Source organism: Mesoplodon mirus (genome assembly GCF_964341445.2).
Source record: "Mesoplodon mirus genome assembly, chromosome: 16".
Classification (NCBI taxonomy): domain Eukaryota; kingdom Metazoa; phylum Chordata; class Mammalia; order Artiodactyla; family Ziphiidae; genus Mesoplodon; species Mesoplodon mirus.
Genome location: NC_138992.1, coordinates 56,242,368 through 56,255,316, shown reverse-complemented (window position 1 = coordinate 56,255,316; position 12,949 = coordinate 56,242,368).

Below are 12,949 nucleotides of genomic sequence, written 5' to 3'. Positions count from 1 at the left end.
AAAATAGAAAATTGACATATGATCTAATCTTAACTATGCAAACAAAACAAAACCATTGGGATTTTTTTTTTTAACTTTTGGTATTTTCTATAGAATGAATAGGTTTTATCTATAAAAACTACCTCCCAGAATCCACTCCACCTGGTGCTTGGTAGAACATTGGTTGGTCTCAAGGAAATTAAGATAGGAAGATTTTTGGCACACACAGTCTAGTACTGCAGAAGAGTTGAGTAATGACCAGACTGATAGAGGAACGCTATCAAAAAGATTTTTTTTTAATGGGAAGATACCTTACTCCAAATTCTTCTGACTTCTGATTATTAATGTTATCCTTCAAAAATATTATTTTATAACACAAATATTACTTATAAATAATTTTATAGCATATTGTTTCTTATGTATAGATGTCTGAAGAGTAAAATATCTTCAAAGCAAGCTACTATCCATTATTTTTTGTGAAAACAATTTAATGAGACATATAAAACAAGCTATCTCTATTAGAAATTAGCTGACAGATCACCATCATTGTGAACAAACTTTCAACATTTTATTGTAACTTGTTTCACAGAATTTAGCTTTATTCAGCCCTTATTGAGATATTGTGTGGGCACTGAGTCTTACTGAACAAATTCCATTTGTTCTGGAGTAGGTATGATTGTTCTGAGGGTGACACTTAAGTCCTGGATACTCAAATTTAGGTAAACTGATCTAGTTGCAAGAGAAAATGTAGGCCAATACAGGCTCTTATTTCTTTTTCCAATAAAGTTTGTATTCTTCTCCTACATAATTAGATGAGTCACTCTGATTTTACAGTTTGCAGTCTTCTCCCTACAGAGAGTAGAGCCTGAAGCATCCTCACATTCTCATCAGCAATTTTTGTTTCAAGCCTGGAATTTTAATTTGATGAAAGATGCACCAAGATGAAGAATCCTGCATCAAGTTTTATATTGCAGAGAGAATCTCTTTTTTTTTTTTTTTAGACTAGAACCTTCATGTCTTGCTTTTCACAGAGCTTGCTGAGCTAGCCATCTAAGGCTAAGCAAATTTCTCTAACATGTAGAAAGCTCATTTTTCCTTTTGACGCTGACATAGTACAGTTAGTGTTCACAGCTGCTACATAAATGGTTTGCAAAATCAATGAAAGCATTACAGGGCCAGAGTTAGCATGCACTTCTCCTGGTGACTCTGGATGTATGTTACCTTCCAAATAAAGTCACCTTCCCAACAGACACACCACAGCTCTTGTTTCGGACATCCCAGAGGCCGACGATCCCGACTGGCTAGTGACCTACTAAAAATTTGTACCACCCTGTTTATGAAAACTATCAACCTGTAACCTTTAATAAGTACTCCTGGGAGACGCAAGAGGGAAGAGATATGGGAACACATGTATATGTATAACTGATTCACTTTGTTTTAAAGCAGAAACTAACACACCATTGTAAAGCAATTATAGTCCAATAAAGATGTTAATAAAAAAAAAGTACTCCTACTAGTTAATTACTCAGGGGTTTCATTTCTACCCAACAAGTACCAAATATTTAAATTAACATCCTTGATTTTTAATAATAGAAGATTGATTCAGGATCTATTTTAAATTTTGAAAAATACTCAAAAGATTCCCTAAGGAAAAGAGATGAGATGATATAAATAATAGACCAACCACCCACAGTGAATTGATGAAGTAGATAGTGGGATAAACCTGGATAATGGAGTTTTTATGAATACACTAGTCACAAAACAGAGAAAATATATAAGCAATGGCTCTCTCTAATTCAATTCTTCTTTTAGTCTTTTCATATCTTCTAAAATTGTGGGTCAGTACCTTGAATAAACAGTGAGACCGTACATTGTGTGAAAGTGACCTAAACCATGACCAATCAGTTTTATTTCAGTCAGAGATCATGCTTGGACATGCCAGCTAGCAGAATGGCAAAGCCTGTCACAGCAAGGAGAGGATAAAGATAAGCTCTTCCAGGACTTTCTAGGCTAAAAAATAAAATATCTTGTGAATCTTTCTCTGAATCTGAATAAAAATGTGTATCTCTAACCAGTCCTTGCCTGTTTTTTTGTGAAGATGACTGAGAAACACAATAAAAGAGGTACCATTAAGGCCTGGGTCAGAGTTTGATATTCACATCCTTCTCATATATTATTTCAGTTGGATGTTTCATTTTCTGTGGTTTTCAGAACTGATACTAGAGCACTGAAACACTTTCCAAACTACTATGTTGGAAAGGCCAAGAGTTTTAGAAACATTCTGACACAAACTAAAAAGCCATGATGTATTGAGAGCGTTATGGGTCTCATTAGGTAGGCGTCAGATGAGTGCAAGGCATGAGGCTTGCAGGATGGGGATATCCAGCTTACTAGCTGCTCTGAGTATTTTGGTTAAGCTGAATCTGTAATACAGAATCTATTGTGTGTGGATGTAATAAATGCAGTGAATGTGAAAAGAGAGTATTATTTTCTACTGCAACATACATGCACACACATGGATTCATGTGCATGCACACACACACAAACACACACACACATTCACAAGCAGTGTTTACATATCTTCTGAATTCAGTTCCCTCCTAAGAATTCCCAAAGATGCTTACCTCATTATTTTTCACCTGGACTTTTGCAATAGCCTTTAAGATTATTTCTCCATTCTTTGTTCACCTTCCACAATATGCAAATGCGACTGTCATTAGACATAGATTTAATCATGTCACAAAATCTTCAAAACAAAATCTACATTCATAACTATGGTATATTTAAGCCAGATTAAGACATTTTGCTGTCTCTAGTTGGTAATTAATTTACCACTGCTTGAAACCAATAGACTTTCAATACTTGTTCCTCTATTATTTATGGATGAGGCTGAGCATCCATGTGAAAAGGGGCAGAAGAAAGCACTCAGCCTCCCTCCAACTGTCATGCACAGTTCAGCTCTGGTTCCAACTTGCTTAACTTGTTTTGCCAAATGAAAGTCACATTAACAGTCTGATCTTTCTTAAGAGGGAGTTAGGATACTCTTACCTTATGATGTAGCAATCCCACTCCTACATGTTTGCCCAAGAAAATAAAAACATATGTCCATGAAAAAGAAATTCACAAAAAAAATTTATAATATAATTACCCCAAACTTGAAAAAAAGCACTAATGTGTTTCAGCAGGAAAATGAATAAATTGTCCTACATTCACACAATGGAATACTACTCAGTAATAGAAAACAGCAAATAAATGTTACACACAGAAACATGGATGAACTTCAAAAATGGTATGTTAAGTGAAAGATACTAGACCAAAAAATTCCACACTACATAAATTCTTTTATATGAAAACTAAATACAGGCAGAACTAATCTATGGTGAAAGAACAGATAGTGTGCAGGAGAGAGAATTAACTAGAAGGGGTATATGGAACTTTCTGGAAGATGGGGATATTCTATATCTTGTTTTTTTATGGGAGATGATTTCACAGGCATATACAATTGTCAAAGTCTATCCAACTGAATGCATAAGAGGCATGCACTTTATTTTATGTTAATTTTATCTCAGTAAATAAGGTAGTTATGAGCTATCTCATCTTTTGTTGTTTGAACCTATTCCTCTGTGGTATCATCCCTTGCCACAAGTAGCCAATAAGTTTTCTTTGCTAACACATTGAGAATTTTTTTCTGAGATGTATCACAGTAAATATGCTTTCCTCTATATTATTAACTTTCTCATAAATTACTAGCACCCAGTAATTTTATGCAGCTCCATATAAATAAATGCATTGAACAAGTACTCAGCTGGGGTGGTACTAATTTGGGCTCCATATCTGAGGATACTGACAAACTTATCCCACTCTGGCATTCTAGCGTCCTCTTCTGAAACTGCTCAGTAGAAAGCCTATATTCATTTCAGCTGCAAAGAACAGCTGATAACTTCCTGGACATATCTCGCAATTTATCTAGTGTTGCATGGTGGTTATAGAACATAGTTGCCTGAGTTTGAATCTTTCCTTTCACATTTACTATCTAAGTGAATTTTGCTAAACTACATAACTGATCTATGCCTCATTTTAATTTATGTAAATTGGGAGTATATATCCAACTCATAGGATTTTATGAGTATTAAATGAGTGTGTGTGTGGCTTAGAATAGAGCCTGATATATAGTACAACATAAGTGTTAGTTATTAATATATTAATATTATTATTTGCACTTCATACATTTGCACTTTTTTCATTTATTATTTTATTACTTATTATTTTCCTTCTCATTTGATTTATTTTTTTAAATTAATATCTGGGATTTTTTAACATCTTTATGGGAGTATAATTAGTTTATAATGGTGTATTAGTTTCTGCTTTATAACAAAGTGAATCAGCTATACATATACATATATCTCCATATCTTCTCCCTCTCATGTCTCCCTCCCACCCTCCCTATCCCACCCTTATAGGTGGTCACAAAGCAACGAGTTGATCTCCCTGTGCTATGCGGCTGCTTCCCACTAGCTATCTATTTTACATTTGGTAGTGTATATATGTCCATGCCACTCTCTCACTTCATCCCACTTTACCCTTCCCCCTCCCCATGTCCTCAAGTTCATTCTCTACATCTACGTCTTTATTCCTGTCCTGCCTCTAGGTTCTTCAGAATATTTTCTTTGTTTTTTTTTTTAGATTCCATATATATGTGTTAGCATACAGTTTTAGTTTTTCTCTTTCTGACTTACTTCACTCTGTATGACAGACTCTAGGTCCATCCACCTTACTACAAATAACTCACTTTTTTTAAGTTTTATGGCTGAGTAATATTCTATTGTATATATGTGCCACATCTTCTTTATCCATTCATCTGTCGATGGACACTTACTTAGGTTGTTTCCATGTCCTGGCTATTGGAAATAGAGCTTCAATGAACATTGTGGTACATGCTTATTTTTGAATTATGGTTTTCTCAGGGTATATGCCCAGTAGTGGGATTGCTGGGTCATATGGTAGTTCTATTTTTACTATCTTAAGGAACCTCCATAGGGTTCTCCCTAGTGGCTGCACCAATTTACATTCCCACCAACAGTGCAAGAGGGTTCCCTTTTCTCCAAACCCTCTCCAGCTTTTATTGTTTGTAGATTTTTTGATGATGGCCATTCTGAGTGGTGTGAGGTGATACCTCTTTGTAGTTTTGATTTGCATTTCTCTAATGATTAGTGATGTTGAGCATCCTTTCATGTGTTTGTTGGCAATCTATATACCTTCTTTGGAGAAATGTCTATTTAGGTCCTCTGCCCATTTCTGGATTGGATTGTTTGTTTTTTGATATTGAGCTGTGTGAGCTCCTTGTAAATCTTGGAGATTAATCCCTTGTCAGTTGCTTCATTTGTAAATATTTTCTCCCATTCCTTAGGTTGTCTTTTCCTCTTGTTTATAGTTTCCCTTGCTGTGCAAAAGATTTAAGTTTTATTAGGTCACATTTGTTTATTTTTGTTTTTATTTCCATTTCTCTAGGAGGTAGGTCAAAAAGGATCTTTCTGTGTTTTATGTTACAGAGTGTTCTGCCCATGTTTGCCTCTAAGAGTTTTATACTGTCTGGTCTTAAATTTAAGTCTTTAATCCATTTTGAGTTTATTTTTGTGTATGGTGCTATGGAGTGTTCTAACTTCATTCTTTTACATGTAACTGTCCAGTTTTCCCAGCATGACTTATTGAAGAGACTGTCTTTTCTCTATTGTAATTCTTGCCTCCTTTATCAAAAATAAGGTGACCATATATGCGTGGGTTTATCCCTGGGCTTTCTATCCCATTCCGCTGATCTATATTGTTGTTTCTGTGCTGGTACCATACTGGCTTGTTTACTGTAGCTTTATAGTATAGTCTGAAGTGAAGGAGCCTGATTCCTCCAGCTCCATTTTTCTTTCTCAGGCTTGCTTTGGCTATTCAGTGTCTTTTGTGTAAAGGACACAAAATGGGTGTCTCTAATGGGTGGGGTTCTGTTCCTGTATTGCTAGTTGTTCGCATAGGGTGTCCAGCACTGTAGCTTGCTGGTAGTTGAGTGGAACTGGGTCTTAGCATTAAGATGGAGTTCTCTGGCAGAGCTTTTGCCATTTGATATTACATGGAGCTGGTACATCTTTGGTGGACCGATGTTTTGAACTCGGCTCTCTCACCACAGAGGCCCAGCCTGACACGTGGCTGGAACACCAAGACCCTGTCAGACACATGGCTCAGAAGAAAAGGGAGAAAAGAAAGAAAGAAAGAAAGAAAGAAAGAAAGAAAGAAAGAAAGAAAGAAAGAAAGAAAGAAAGAAAGGAAGGAAGGAAGGAAGAAGGAAGGAAGGAAGAAAGAAAGAATAAAATGAAATAAACTTATTAAAATAACAAAATTTGAAAATTGAAAAAGTAATTAAAAAAAGAAGAGAGCAACCAAACCAAAAAACAAATCCACAAATGATAGCAAGTGCTAAAAGCTATACTAAAAACAAACAAACAAACAAAAGAAACAGACAGACAGAACCCTAGGACAAATGGTAAAAGCAAAGCTATACAGACAAAATCACACAAAGAGGCATACACACACACTCTTACACAAAGAGAAAAAGGAAAAAAATATATCTATATATTAAAAAAAGGAAGAGAGCAACGAAATCAATAAACAAATCTACCAATGTTGATAAACTCTAAATACTAAAGTAAGAGAAACATAAAACCAGAAACAAATTAGATGCAGAAAGCAAACCCCAATGCTCCGGTTTCTTCCAAAGTCCTCTGTCTCAATTTTGGGATGATTTGTTGTGTATTGAGGTATTCCAGAGATACAGGGTGTTGATTGTGGAGATTTAATCCACTGCTCCTGTGGCTGCTGGGAGAGATTTCCCTTTCTCTTCTTTGTTCACACAGCTCCCGGGGTTCAGCTTTGGATTTGGACCTGCTTCTCCGTGTAGGTCACCTGAGGGCGTCTGTTCTTCGCTCAGACAGGATGGGGTTAAAGGAGCAGCTGATTCGGGGGCTCTGGCTCACTCAGGCCAGGGGGAAGCAGGGGTACAGATGCGGGGCGAACCTGCAGCGTCAGAGGCCGGTGTGACATTGCAACAGCCTGAGGCATGCCATGCGTTCTCCCGGGGAAGTTGTCCCTGGATCCCGGGACCCTGGCAGTGGCGGGCTACACAGGCTCCCGGGACAGGAGGTGTGGATAGTGACCTGTGCTTGCACACAGGCTTCTTGGTGGCTGCAGCAGCAGCCTTAGCCTCTCATGCCCGTCTCTGGGGTCCGCGCTGATATCCACGGCTCGTGCCCATCTCTAGAGCTCATTTAGGCGGTGCTCCTCTCTGGCTGGTGAGTGCTGGTTGGCACCGATACTCTGTGCGGGAATTTCTCTGCTTTGCCCTCTGCACCCCTGTTGCTGCACTCTCCTCCATGGCTCTGAAGCTTTGCCCCTGTCACCTCTGTCTCCGCCCGCGAAGGGGCTTCCTAATGTGTGGAAACCTTTCCACCTTCACAGCTCCCTCTCACTGGTGCAGGTCCCACCCCTATTCTTTGTCTCTGTTTTTTTCTTTTTTCTTTTATCCTACCCAGGTACGTGGGGAGTTTCTTGCCTTTTGGGAGGTCTGAGGTCTTCTGCCAGCGTTCAGTGGGTGTGCTGTAGGAGTTGTTCCACGTGTAGATGTACTTCTGATGTATTTGTGGGGAGGAAGGTGATCTCGATGTCTTACTCCTCCGCCTACTTGAAGGTTTTACTTTTACAACATTTACTTTGTTGTAAAGAATTTTCTCCTTGACTTGGACTTCTTGTCAAGGACAAGGAATTTACTTGTCTCTGCAAAAGTTAAATTAGCATGGAACATGGAATCATATAAATGGAATTATATTCAAGGAAAGCGCTTTGAGTTTTTCATAATTAATTTTTTCCATTTCATGACATTAAGATAATTATGAAAATTGATGTTCTATTTCCTGGAGTTTTGTCCACTTTAAGCCTCATACTAAGATTGTCCACTTATTTCTTGTATTTTATTTTATGAGAATTGTTATGTCACAGATGGGTGAATAAAATGCTTGGTGAATATCTGCTTTGTCACTCTGGCAGCTATTTCTGCAATCTTTCAACCCTCCTCTTTCCTTCAACATTCACAGAAGATGCCATGCTTCCCAGAGGCAATAGAATCCATTTGGTAGAAACATTCTCAACTCTTTGTAGCCCCACCTATTCATATACCTACTTTCCTGCCTATCCTTGCTTGCATCCTTCCCCCTCATAGTGGAAAATATTATCCTTCTGTGTTCCAGATGCCATCTGCTCACAACTTTTTCAAGGACCTCAGTCTAGAGATTTCTCCTCTATCTGCTTTCTCCCCTCCATCTCTCTCATGTATTGTCAACTTTTTCTCCTCTACAGATTTTGTTGTTTATTTTAAGAATATTTATTTTGCAGTGTAACAACTAAACATCTTAGTTGTAAAAATTTCACATGAACATTTATAGTAAATTTTTGGATTGCCTGTTCCTTTTTGTTCCTTTTTTTGTGTAACAATTTTATTGTGATATAATTCACTTACCAGCCACTTGAAGTACACAGTTCAATGTTTTTTAGTATATTCATAGAACTCTGCGACAATCTCCAGTCAATTTTAGAAAATTCTTGTCACACCCAAAAGAAACCCCGCTCCCATTAAAAATCACTCTCTATGTTTCCTCAATATCTCACCCCCAGCCTTAGGCAACCATTAATCTTTCAGCCTCCACAGTTTTGCCTATTTTGGACTTTTCATATAGTAAAGAGAATTATATTTTTAAAGTTCTTTAAAGAATTCTAATATGGCTTCTTTTGTTTCTCATAATGTTTTCTAGATTCATCTATATTATAACACATATCAGTACTTTTTATTGCTGAATATTCCATTGTATGCATTTTCCACATTTAATTTATTCCATTCATCAGTTATGGACATTTGTGTTGTTTCTACTTTTTGGCTATTATGACTAATACTGCTAATATGCTATGTGTACATAAATATTTGTGTGGACATATGTCTTCATTTCCCTTGGGTGAACAAGTAGGTTGTCCAGTAGGAGCTGGATCCTACTGTCATTTCCTTGGCTCAAATTTTTGCCTCTTAAATACATAGTCTTCATTCAAAATCCAACTGCATTTTCACTTTTCCTCTCTCCCACGAACAGTGAGTAAATCATTCCATCTTATCTGCTTTTATAACATTTTATACATAAATATGTTGAGTGTTTCATTATTGTTGTTATAACTATGAGTTTATAAATCTATCTCCCCACTCATTTTGAGACTTTCTGTGGAAGGAAAGAAATTTTATTCATCTTTTTTTCTCCAGCTACTAACTCATAGTTCTCAATAGAGGGTCAACTAAGGAATCAGGCATGAATGAACAATTTGTGGCTTATTCCAGTTTAATAATTCAATTCAACAGCATTACATACTGTGGGTCAGGCATTGTACTGTGCCTTGAAGGAATACAGATAAGTAAAAAGAGGCTCCTGGTCATGAGGGCAAAAATAGAGAAAAATGCACAGGAAGGTTTCCTGCAGACACCCTGCCCACATTGGCTCAAAAGCCCATGCCCTTTCTCCTGATTGCTCAGCCTCACAGTGCTTGTGCTGTGCTGGAAAGGAGATGGGGAGAAAGCCAGGGAACCAGACAGGAATGTTGGAGCAGGAGCTTGCCTGCTGAGTGGAAACTGAAAGGTGATAACAGTCAAAGGCCCAAAGTAGACAGATAGAAGGAACCTAGGTTTTAGAATAGATACTATTTCAAATGTGATGAGATTTGTATTTATTTCAAAGGCAAAGGCAGCCCAGTATCATATCTAAAAGCAAACCACTAGCCAAAAGTGTTTTTAGCTAGACTGAAATATGGGGGAGAGGGCAGTGGGAAAAGGGGAGGCCAGGTTAAATCCGTAGATGTTGTTATTTATTTATAGTGTAACACACATTTATTGAGCAAATATCAATACAAAGGCCCACACTGTGCTGACCCTTGGGAAACAGAGGTGAGTAAGGAAATGTCCTGACTGATATATGCATACATATATATATGACATACATATGTGTTTATTTCCTCATTTGTAAGACACCATCACAAATTTAATATTAGTTTTTTGGGGGAAAAACACTATGTTTAACATAAAAGTCAATTGTAAGATACATTCCAATATTTGAAATGTAATAATATGAAAAAAAGTTGTGTTCTAAACTTGAGGAAACATTATATAATACACTAAATATTATACCTATCTATAACATATTTATGTTATATAATATTCAAATAAATGAATCTGAATGATACTGAGTGCTAAGTGTTTTTCACATGTGATCTCATCCATTCCTCCCCACAACCAAATTATGGTAGGGAACACAGATGGAGCATGTACAATGTGCTCTTATATTTTCTATGCAGTCTTACCAACAACTCTACCAGGTAGGTACTATACTGTGAGAAAACAAAGGAAAAGTTATTCCCCAAGGTCACTGAATAACTAACCCACAGACATGGAGTGAGTGGGTGAGCCAAAATTTCAACCCACACAATATGTGTGTCTGTGCTTTAATCGTAACACAGCACCACTTCCTACATAAGGCGGATTTTATCCTTATTTTACAAATGAAGAAATTGGAGGCCAGAGAGAGTGATATGATATTCATAAATAGTTCATAAGAACTTTATAAGAAATTAAACCTGTTTTTTTACTATTTTATTGAGATATAATTGGCTAACAATATAACTTACCATATAAGTTTAAGGTATACAGCATAATGATTTGACTTATCATGAAATAATTGCCACAATGTTCAGTGAACATCCATCGTATATAGATGCAACATTAAAGAAATAAAATTTATTTTCCTTATGATGAAAACTCAGGATTAACTCTCTTAACAACGTTCATGTATAACGTACAACAGTGTTAATTATATTTATCATGTTGTACATTACTTTCCTGGAACCAATTTATCTTATAACTGGAAGACTGTACCCTTTGGCTACCTTCATCCTACTCCCGTTTTCCCTACCCTACCCCCACCTTTGGTAGCCACAAATCTGATCTCTTTTTCTATGAGTTTCTTTGTTTGTTTTTGAAGTATAATTGATCTACAACACTATGTTAGTTCCTCTCCACAACATAGTGATTCAATATTTCTACACATTTCAAAATGATCACCATGATAAATCTGGTTACCATAAGCTAAACTTGATTTTAACCCAAACTTGTGGGTTCTAATATCTGTAATTTTTTACTATATTTTTGCCACACCATCAAGATTTTCTGAATGAGTAGATTAGTAAATATGCTCATATAAAAATTAGTTTTGTTTTAAATGTCTCTTGGCAACATATATTCTTAAGTAAATATCTGTTGTGTATCTTCAAGGTTAGGCTCTGTTGCTCTGGGGATGTATTTAGGAATGAGAATTTTGCATGACACCCTTCACATCACACTCGACGGAATTTGGGAACAACCTCTGTCCTGAAACACATTGCCCTTTAATGCTAAGCTATGTGTCATTAGTACAGACTAGCATGTTAGGCTTATATAAATGAATCGGTAACATTTTAGCCCTTAGCCTATACTGCATTTTAAAGCGCTTCATATATTTACTATTTATCACAACACTTATTTTTTAAAATTACAAAATATTTATTAGTATCACAAAAGCACACTTGATTTGAATGGGTTGGAAGAAGAGCTTGAGAATATTTACAAGTGGCCATCCTTTTGTGTATAGAAATTCATGTGAAACACCCTTACTCTTGAGCTTCCAAACACTCCCAAGCTATAAAAATAAAAACAGAGCAAAAGGTCTTTTTAAAAGTGACATGAAGTCATTATTTAGAAAATGTTCTGACCTTGGAAATTTAAACTCTTTGCTTCCTTTATTCTTTTATGCTTCACTCTTCCAGTATGTTTTCCATTTGTCTATAGACAATGGGTCAGTAAGGATGAGGAGGAACACATATTGGAGAATAGCTAGTAATGAACTCTTTCAGTTTTGCTCCCCAGTACTTGTATTGGAAAAGTCCAACCTTGTCCTCTCCTTTGTGGAATCAGGTCTCTCCACTCTTCCTCTCTAGGTATAGTCCTCCTTTCCCACTGTCCTTGCCTTACTAATCTTTGACTACCAAAAATATACCTCCATTAGTACATAGGTGTGTCATTCTGACTTGTACTTGTACACGCATCTTTTTGAGTCTTTTTCTATTTCAGTGTAGGGTTAGGGAAGTAAAAATAACTCCCAGCTTAATAATAGAGAATAGAAGAGAGAGGCAAAAACTCAGAAGAAGCAGAAATTAATATTTTGAGCTATAGCTCTGCCTCCAAAAATAGATTTGTTTGTTTTAATTTAGACGCTCTTCCTCAACCAATAATAAGACACATTAGTTAAATATACATAAACACAGTATTTTTAATATATCAATTTTGTGGGGAGCTTATTGTGGCAGGGAATATTTTTCTTTCTTCTGTATAATTACAGGGTTCATAATGATGCCTGGTAATGAAGGCACTCAATAAATACAGATTTAATTGAGTTTTATATGCTATACTTAATAACAAATAGTTTAATTAGAACAGAAGTTCTCACTTATGCTAACATACTATTATTCTTTATCCTTTGACTTGTGAAATAAATTTATTGTACAAATCTTAAAACTGCTTTTACTTCCCCCTCAAAATAAAAAAATATGTGCTTTTGGTAGGGTATAGGAGCTGTAATAGGGTAATTTTTATCCTTTCATTGCTAATTGATTAACATGGCATACTGACTTGTGACTCTGCCACTCAATATTCAGCTTTTCTTTCTTTGTTGCAAAGTTGTATCATTTAGCTATTGCTGCATAACAAAACATCTCAAGACTTGGTTACTTAAAATAATACAAGACTTGGTTACTTAAAATAATAATTATTAAATCTCATATGTCACAAGGCTGTGTGTTGGTTGATCTTGACTAA